This window comes from Lolium perenne, chromosome 2, assembly GCF_019359855.2.
Source record: "Lolium perenne isolate Kyuss_39 chromosome 2, Kyuss_2.0, whole genome shotgun sequence".
NCBI lineage: Eukaryota > Viridiplantae > Streptophyta > Magnoliopsida > Poales > Poaceae > Lolium > Lolium perenne.
The window spans coordinates 52,972,650-52,983,421 of NC_067245.2; positions in this window are offsets into that span (position 1 = coordinate 52,972,650).

Here is a 10,772-nt window from a genome sequence, read left to right on the forward strand (position 1 = left end):
GTTGAAGCAACGTGGCCCAAAACGCCCCAGAGTTGGTTGCCATCGCAACGACCCGTCACGAGTAATAAAACCCACACGGCGTCCACCACCACCGCGAAATCAGTGATCAGTTCCACGCTACTATGCGCGTCCTATTCCCTTGTCGCACAGTGCTAGCTGCCACCTCTGTTCTGTTGCCGCCGCTGCATCAGAAGGCAGCAGATCACAGCCAACGGAAAACTACCCGTCACTGCACACTGTACTGCACTTCCTTTGGATCTTCTCCGCTCTCTCTCTCTCTCTCTCTCTCTCTCTCTCAAAATGAATTGTGACGATTGAGTTTATTTTTTTTGAAACCAAATATATTAGGCTAGCATACCTGCAAAAAAAAAAAAAAAAAAAAAAAAAAAAATATATTAGGCTAGCAAGCCGCCTCATTAAAAACCTTCCAGTCCCCGTAGGTACCCTGGAAAGGAAAAGAGTGCGTCTGAAACTTGCCGCCACCATCACACAATAGTTACATCACTCACGAGCTTGCTAAGAATGAAACTAGGGGGTTCATCGACCCAAATACAAGTACTACCCAAACTAAAAGATGTCCTAGCAAGCTCGTGAGCTACATGGTTTGCTTCCCTATTACAAAACTCAACCGAAACAACACCAAAGCCGCTCCAAAGAATAATACAATCATCATAAATGGCAGCTGAGGCTGTAGCTGAAAAACCCCCCTGCTTCATAGTCTCTACCACTTGAGTACAATCCGTTTGAATGATGAAATTGTTTGCTCCAATCCTTTGCGCTAGGGTGAGCCCCTCACGGAACGCATAGGCTTCCGCCATATGTGCATCGACTACATGCGGTAAGAACACTTGTGCTGCAGCCACAAATTGACCCATATAATCTCTAATAATAACCCCAGCTGCTCCTCTACCACTGTCAATATCAAAAGCCGCATCAATGTTGATCATCAGCTTCCCTTCCATAGGCTTCTTCCAACCCTCCTTTTTTGCTTCTTTTTCTTTACTGTTTGATTTCATGTAATTTGTTGTCATTGCTAAAATAGACATAGCTGACCTGGGGGTTGTTTGTACACTCTCACCATGGGCAATCTGTCTTCTTTCCCACCATATATACCACCCTGCTGTCAACACTAACTCAGCAATGCCTATCGCATTAAGCTCGTTAAGCCGGCCGCCCCTCATAATGATATCCTGGATCACCACTGAGCCCGACCGATCCGCCTCAATATCTTCATCTAATTTCTCTCTTATACCCAGTTTTCTCCAAATATCTTCCGCTCTTGTACATTTAAACAACATATGCTTGATATCCTCACATTGTAGACTACAAATGGGACAGCCCCCTTGATTCCCAATGTGTCTATTTGCAAGCACACCACGGCATGGAATAATACCATGTAAAACTCTCCATCCAAAGATTTTAATTTTACTTGGAACTTCAAGGCTCCACAGCTTTTTCCAGACCGGGTTACTCGCACTCTGGGCAATATTCTGGTTTCTTTCTTTTCTTCCAAAGCGATAATCCCACTGGCGATAATATGCTGATCTTACTGTGAACAGACCAATTTTGTTGTAGTGCCATGCTACCAAATCTTCCCTGTCAGGAGACAAAGGAATTTGTAATATCCTGTGAGCATCAACAGGCCAAAAGATAGACTCAATTAACGCCGAGTCCCACTGTCCATCAATGGGATTAATCAAATCACTGACATGTTGTAACACAATGTTTCCCTTTGGTGTCATAACCTTCAAATTGTGGCTTGAGGGAATCCAACAGTCATCCCAAATATTAATTTGGGAGCCATCACCCACCCTCCAAATATAGCCTCTTTTAAAACACTCCAATCCTGCCAAAATACTTTGCCAAGTAAAAGAACTCCCACTTTTTAATTTTGCATTCAGCAAACGACCATCAGGAAAGTACTTTGCCCTTAGAACCCTTGCACACAACGATTCCGGCTCACTAAGCAACCTCCACACCTGTTTAGCCAACATAGCTAAATTAAAACAATGTAGATCTCTAAAACCCATACCTCCACTATCTTTCGGTATACAGAGTTTCCACCACGCTTTCCAATGCATATGTTTTTGCTCTTCCTCATCACCCCACCAGTATTGAGAGATAGCATCCGATATTCCTTTGCAGATATTTTTCGGAATTTTGAACACCATCATAGCGAAAACTGGTATTGCCTGAGCAATAGCTTTTATTAAAATCTCCTTTCCTCCCAAACTCATCATTTTCTCCTTCCATCCACTGATTCTTGCAATAACCCGATCAACCAAATGTCGGAAGCATTCACTCTTGTCCATACCTATCATAGCTGGTAATCCAAGATATTTATCATTCAAAGATTCAGTCATAATATTTAAAATTTGGCATACCTCAGCTCGTTCATCCACCACTGTATTAGTACTGAAGAAAATACTTGATTTTTCCTCACTTATTTTCTGGCCCGAACTAAGACAATATGTCTCCAAAATTTCCTTCAGTTTAAGCGCATTCTTCCGGTCAGCTCGCATCAGAATTAAGGAATCATCCGCAAACAGCAAGTGAGAAACCATAGGAGCATCCCTGCAAACACGGATCCCTTCTATTTCCCCCCTTGATTCTGCACCCTTAAGCATACAAGATAAACCCTCCGCTACCAACAGAAAAAGATATGGAGACAAGGGGTCCCCTTGCCTTATCCCCCTGGTTGGTAGAAAAACATCCGTCTCCATAGAATTAAACCTGACATTGTAGTTTACTGACGAAACACAAGCCATAATCAGCGCCACCCATCTCCTTGTGAAACCCATTTTGATCATGATTTTCTCCAAATATCTCCATTCTACACGGTCATAAGCCTTATGCATGTCTAATTTGACAGCACAGAGGCCTTTCTTTCCTTTCTTCTTTTTCATTGCATGTATACTTTCATAAGCTAGAAGAATATTATCTGTAATCATCCTTCCTGGAACAAAGGCACTTTGGTGATCACTAATAATCTCTGGGAGATAACCCTTCAGGCGGTTTGCTAGCATTTTTGAGATTACTTTATACACCACATTACATAAGCTGATTGGTCTGAACTGTGCCACCTTCTCCGGGGTATCAATTTTGGGGATCATGACAATTGTCGTATTATTCCATCCTTCTGGTACCGAAATATTATTGACTGCAGCAAGGACTTCTTTTATGAGATCATCCCCTAGCATATCCCAAAAACGCTTATAAAAAATTGCATGTAATCCATCTGGCCCTGGCGCTTTTAGATCCCCTATGCTCCATAGTGCTTTCTTCACTTCTTCTGCCGTGAAAGGCGCCATCAGTCCTCTGTTCATATCATCTGTAACTCGCCTCGGCACGTCTACCAGGGCCTCCTCATCAGGATCAACATTTTCAGAGGTAAACAGACTTACAAAATAATTGTGCACCAGCCCACACATTGCATCCCTGTCTTCATGCCTAACACCATTCTCATCAACAAGGCTTTTAATAGTGTTCTGCTTCTTTCTCTTCGAGGCAAAATTATGAAAATAATTTGTATTTCTATCACCCTGCTTTAACCAATTTGCTCTTGCTCTTTGCACCCAAAACATCTCTTCTTTTTCTAGGGTATTCTCTATTTGTAACTGAATTTCTCTCTGAGCTGCCAAGGTTGTATCATTCATCGGGCCCCTTCTTAGCTGCTCAAGATCCCTCTTCAACTCCTTAAGTCTCCTGGCCGGGGCTTTTAGAACTGTTTTGTCCCAAACATGCAACTCTGAATGTACATCATCCACTTTCTGTTTCAGTGAAATTTCTTCACCTCTCGCCTTCGCCCGTTCCCAGGCCGCCTTCACCATTTCTTCTACAGCATCCTCCTGAAGCCATCGAGCCTCAAATCTCTTTGGCGCTTCTGTTATCGCATGTGTGGAAGATAAATATTCAGTATCAACCAGTACCGGACGATGATCCGATCGGGTAGTTTCACTATTAATTAAGCTTGCATTGGGAAACACATCATTCCAACTGTTGTTTACCACACCTCTATCTAATCTCTCCCTCATATTTCCCCTTCTCCAAGTGAAAAGGTCCCCGATGTACCCCATATCTTCCAAGTCACAATCCTTCAAAGCATCATGAAAAAGTTGCATAGATTGTTGAGTCCTCGGGCGACCCCCTTCCTTTTCATAATTAAACAAAATCTCATTAAAATCCCCCAATGCCAGCCATGGCATTTGAAACTGTCCATGAAGGTTACGGAGAGCATCCCAAGTAATATGTTTTTGGTTCCAGCTTGGTTCTCCATACACTCCTGTAAACCTCCAATCTGTATCTCCTTCTATGATTACATCAATATAGTTCTTGGTGACGCTCATCACCTTAATCTTTGTCTCTTTGCACCACAACATCAATAGACCGCCACTTTGACCATCACTCTCGTGAATACTCAGCAAATCATATCCCAATTTCCTCATTAAATTTCCCGCCCTAGCTTTATCCAAATGTGTCTCAGACAGGAAAAACACATCCGGTTTCATATGCTTCTGGAGATCCAGAAGCGCTCGAACTGCCCGGCGGTTACGAAGCCCGCGGCAGTTCAGCCCACAGAGTTTCATTGATCCCGGCGATCCTCCTCGAAGGAGGTCGCCGATCCTATTAATTCTTCCGTCTCCACTCCATTCACTACTTTTCTCTGACGTTTTGGTGGCTGGAACTTCTGGGGAGTAGTAACTGAACTTCCCCCATTGCTTCCCCCACTGCCATTTTCCAACAGATTTACTTGTTGAGCAACTCTTCCATCCTTTGCTAAAGCCTCTGAATCAGGTATATCTGAGCCTTTTAGGATCCCCTCACTACCGCTCATGCGCTTTCTAATTATTCTATCCTCATCCATCTCATCAGGAACAACAACCATATCAGTTCTCTCATAGCCATTTGCTTCACCCGGGCGACCTCTTCCTCTACCACGGGCGCCAAAGCCACCCCGGGTTCCCCCTCCTCTACCAGCGCCAGTCTGGATATTTGGCTCAAACACCACCCTTAACCAATCACCCCATTGGCACTGATCATCATCATGAATTCCATCACCACACTCCTTCACATCATGGCCTATCAGTCCACAGAACTTGCAAAAATCAGGAATTCTCTCATATTGCACAGGATATTTCTTCCTTTCTTTCAGATTGATTGGCACAAACCGTACCAAAGGTTTGTAGATGTCCAGATGAACCCTAGCCCTTAGAAATTTTGAAGGACTTATTTTCCCCTCATTAACAATTACTGAGATTGCTGGCTCACCCACCTTCCTCGCAACCTTCTCTGCTAACTCTTTTTTCTTCATCAAGCCTTCTGGAACCCCTTGAATACGGGTCCAAATTGGTATTTTGTCCAGCTTGTATTCTTCAACATTTGTGAAGCCATCATATTCTGCCATAACCAATGCTGCTCCACGGAACAGCCACGGTCCTCCCTCCATAACCCTCGACCAGTCACCTAGGCAATGGAATTGGGCAAGAAATAAATTTGCCCCTTTTGTTTTGAACGTAACTTCTTGTGCAGGCACCCATGCATTACGCATCTGCTTAAACATGGCCACATGACTAAAGGGTTTTGTGGTATGAACCCTAAAGATCATTAGCCAACGAACATCACCAAGTAAATCATCCAATTCTCCCGAAAAATCAAGATCCGTTTCCTCCTCCCCAACCAGATCAAGCCCCTCAAATCTATCCTCTAGTTCCTTTTCTAGATCAGACAAACCTGAACCACTTGCCGCTGTCCTGCCCCGATCAGTGGAGGCATCTTGTTTTCCCCGATCCATCGTCGGGGTCTCCGGTTTTTCCTTCACCGTTTCCGCTTGCTCCGCCATACAACTCGTCCCGAATCCCTAACACAGCCCGTGGAGACTAGCGTCCCAGGCTGGAGGAACACACTTGCGAAACCCCCGCCGATCGGATGCAGGAAGCCCGCAAAGGAGAAGAAGACTCTCGCGATCGCCGCGGGAGGATGTGTGGAACCCTAGAAAAACCCTAGGGGCAAATAGTGCTACGTGACGATTGAGTTTAAATGTTTCATCTCTATGATTTCAATGTAAGATTAGATATGATTAACCACCGCGTAGACAGCAACATTGCCGTCCTGCCACTAGCTTAGCTCAAAGAATCTCCAATGGATACCGCAAAAGTTATTTTCTGATAGATACCGTCAAGATGATTGCGTATTTTAAAAATAAGAGCAACATGGCAATATAATTTACGGAGCATATCTAGATGCAAAAGTATGGAAGTAGTGCTCTATAGCTAGTTCCTAAACCTAATTAACCTAATAGCGCCCGAGATAACTGAACAAGGCTTCTCTACGCGCAGCGCCAACGACATCAGCCTGAGTCATCGTTGTCGTTATAGTTGACAATGACGAAACTCTAGCGCCAACGCTCGTCGGCAATGGAGCGACAATGAGTCTCAGAGATCGGAGATTACAGTGGTGAGGGAGTTGTGTCGGGCTATCTGCATGTGACGGCGCTCCCGCTCCGCGTCGGTGGGTGTTGCATGCGTCAAGGTCCTCAGAGTTGCCGGAGGGGACGCATGAGGCGGCGACAACTGCATGTGTAGTAGCGCCGAAGGCGGAGTGTGTGCGGTGGCCCTCTAGCTTCCCGCCTCGTCGTGCACGCGCGGAATATTAATTCCCGCCAACACGGGAGACGAAGGCGCGCGAGCCCAACGCTTGGACCTCCGCGACGCGACTAGCTAGAATGCCTGTCGCGGGGGGAAGAATTGACCGGCCAACGTGGTCGGTAAATCAGGACTACCGCACCTCATATCCGACAGTTACTTACCAAACTCGGCGGGAATCTAGAGTGATGAGTGGCTAAAGCGGAAGCGGAGGGGGAGGGTGAAATGTTGATGCGGTTTACCGCATTTCGTCCTTGTAACATGTAGTTTGTAGTGGCTCCGCTTGGGTATTTAGGGTTTTCCTAAGAAAAAAATGTGGTACGGGCCTCTCTGTGGTGTCTTCTCGTGTCATTATTTTTCTCAAAACTAGAAGGTTATGTGGGTCGGGCCTAGTTGCGGCATGTGCTAGAAATGCTCTTAGTACTCACCACTATTATCTCCATGGGCCTTGGAGAAAGGGTGATCAAAATCGAAAGTTTTTTTCAAGAACACTCGTGTGTGTTCATTCATTAAGGTTGAGTTTTTTTTTGTTACATTTATAAGAACGAGTTCAGGCACAAGCGACTCAAACTCTGTGGTGACCCGGCATACCACTGCATGGTGTAGTATGCAAGTCTGATATAACACTAATGAAACACCGTTCCACTAGTATTATATCGCTCAGAGTGGTACAACAGAAACATATGCGGGTCCAAGGCATGTCTATAGAATTACAACATTGACTCGGTTACATAAGATCATCACAGCCTCCTACTTTACAATGAGGTAAATCTGCAAATAAACTCCAGAAGAACGACTCGTAGTCTAATCCTATCACGAACTCTATTTGTAGAGTATTTGACTAGCTATAGAGGCTATGAATAGATTCTAGCTAAGTAGGAGCTAGGTTTAGGAAGCAAGTTCCCTTCTATGGCTAAACTAGGTTTTTCTCCTTGTTGGATGTGGTATCTGACTCCTCTGACAGCATCTTGTCTCTTGAAGTAGTTGTTGACTCCTCGGCCTTCGAGTTGCACTGTAGATCCTTCTTCGTGGTTTCCATATCTAAGCAGGGGATTTAAGAGTGGGATGAGTACGAGCGTACTCAACAAGTTCATTATAGGAAAGAGGTGTTTAATGCACTAGCTACAGCATTAGACCAGAAAGTCTAATACCAATGCAAGTTTTCATAACCATTTCTTCAAAAGGTTGCTTTTATTCAGAAGAACTATGTCCGTCAGCCTTCACCGGTTTACTAGAACTTCATGGAGCTCCTTTCCGGCCGCGTTCGCAGTTCCATATCCCGGAACAGGGAGTGACAGGTCATGGTTCTTTACACTCTGCAGAGGTGTGTTGCTTTACCCATAAGAGATCTTAACCTTGGTGCCAACCGGGAATGACCCGTTGATGTCTACGCCCCCTCCTTTTCCTGTAGACAGTGTTGGGCCTCCAAGAGCAGAGGTTTGTAGAACAGCAGCAAGTTTTCCTTTAAGTGGATCACCCAAGGTTTATCGAACTCAGGGAGGAAGAGGTCAAAGATATCCCTCTCATGCAACCCTGCAACCACAAAGCAAGAAGTCTCTTGTGTCCCCAACACACCTAATAGGTGCACTAGTTCGGCGAAGAGATAGTGAAATACAGGTGGTATGAATAAGTAGCAACGGCACCAGAAAAGTGCTTTGCCCAGACGATAAACAAGCGTAGTAACGCAACAGTAGTAACGCAAAGTAAAACGGTAAACAAGCAGCGATAGCGATATTTAGGAACAAGGCCTAGGGATCATACTTTCACTAGTGGACACTCTCAACATTGATCACATAACAGAATAGATAAATGCATACTCTACACTCTTGTTGGATGATGAACACCATTGCGTAGGATTACACGAACCCTCAATGCCGGAGTTAACAAGCTCCACAATTCAATGTTCATATTTAAATAACCTTAGAGTGCATGAAAGATCAACACGACTAAACCAAGTACTAACATAGCATGCACACTGTCACCTTCACACCATGTAGGAGGAATAGATCACATCAATACCATCATAGCAATAGTTAACTTCATAATCTACAAGAGATCGTAATCATAGCCTACGCCAAGTACTAACACGGATGCACACACTGTCACCATTACACCGTGCAGGAGGAATAAAACTACTTTAATAACATCACTAGAGTAGCACATAGATAAATTGTGATACAAAACACATTGCAATCATAAAGAGATATAAATAAGCACTTCACTATGCCATTCATAACAGTGAATAAGTATTCTGTGAAATATAGCCTAAGAGACCCACACGGTGCACACACTGTCACCTTTACACACGTGGGACAAGGAGTCTCCGGAGATCACATAAGTAAAATTCACTTGACTAGCATAACGACATCTAGATTACAAGCATCATCATATGAATCTCAATCATGTAAGGCAGCTCATGAGATTATTGTATTGAAGTACATAGGAGAGAGATGAACCACATAGCTACCGGTACAGCCCCGAGCCTCGATGGAGAACTACTCCCTCCTCATGGGAGACAGCAGCGTTGATGGAGATGGCGGTGGTGTCGATGGAGGAGCCTTCCGGGGGCACTTCCCCGTCCCGGCGGCGTGCCGGAACAGAGACTCCTGTCCCCCAGATCTTGGCTTCGCGATGGCGGCGGCTCTGGATGGTTTCTCGTACCGTGGCTTTTCTGTCTCGAGGTTTTAGGTCGAGGGGCTTTATATAGGCGAAGAGGCGGCGTCAGAAGGTCAACAGGGCGACAACACTATAGGGGGCCGCGGGCCCCCCCTTGGCCGCGCCGGCCTAGGGTTTGGTGGGCCTGTGCCCCCTCTCTGGCGGCTCTCGTGTGTTCTGGATGCTTCCGGGCAAAATAGGAACCTGGGCGTTGATTTCGTCCAATTCCGAGAATATTTCCTTACTAGGATTTCTGAAACCAAAAACAGCAGAAAACAGCAACTGGCCCTTCGGCATCTCGTCAATAGGTTAGTTCCAGAAAACGCATAAATATGACATAAAATGTGCATATAACATGTAGATATCATCAATAATGTGGCATGGAACATAAGAAATTATCGATACGTCGGAGACGTATCAGCATCCCCAAGCTTAGTTTCTGCTCGTCCCGAGAAGGTAAACGATAACAAAGATAATTTCTGGAGTGACATGCCATCATAACCTTGATCATACTATTGTAAACACATGTAATGAATGCAGCAATCAAAACAATGGTAATGACATGAGTAAACAAATGAATCATAAAGCAAAGACTTTTCATGAATAGTACTTCAAGACAAGCATCAATAAGTCTTGCATAAGAGTTAACTCATAAAGCAATAAATTCTTAGTAAAGGCATTGAAGCAACACAATGGAAGATTAAGTTTCAGCGGTTGCTTTCAACTTATAACATGTATATCTCATGGATATTGTCAACATAGAGTAATATAACAAGTGCAATATGCAAGTATGTAGGAATCAATGCACAGTTCACACAAGTGTTTGCTTCTTGAGATGGAGAGAGATAGGTGAACTGACTCAACAATAAAAGTAAAAGAAAGGTCCTTCAAAGAGGAAAGCATCGATTGCTATATTTGTGCTAGAGCTTTGGTTTTGAAAACACATAGAGAGCATAAAAGTAAAATTTTGAGAGGTGTTTGTTGTTGTCAACGAATGGTAATGGGCACTCTAACCCCCTTGCCAGACAAACCTTCAAAGAGCGGCTCCCATTTTATTTTATTTTTGTGTGGCACTCCTTCCAACCTTTCTTTCACAAACCATGGCTAACCGAATCCTCGGGTGCCTGCCAACGATCTCATACCATGAAGGAGTGCCTTTTTATTTTAGTTTTATTTAGATGACACTCCTCCCCACCTTTGCTTTCTCAAGCCATGGCTAACCGAATCCTTCGGGTGCCGTCCAACAATCACATACCATGGAGGAGTGTCTATTTTGGTTAATTAATTTGGGACTGGGAATCCCATTGCCAGCTCTTTTTGCAAAATTATTGGATAAGCGGATGAAGCCACTAGTCCATTGGTGAAAGTTGCCCAACAAGATTGAAAGATAAACACCACATACTTCCTCATGAGCTATAAAACATTGACACAAATCAGAGGTAATAAATTTTGAATTGTTTAAAGGTAGCAGTCAAG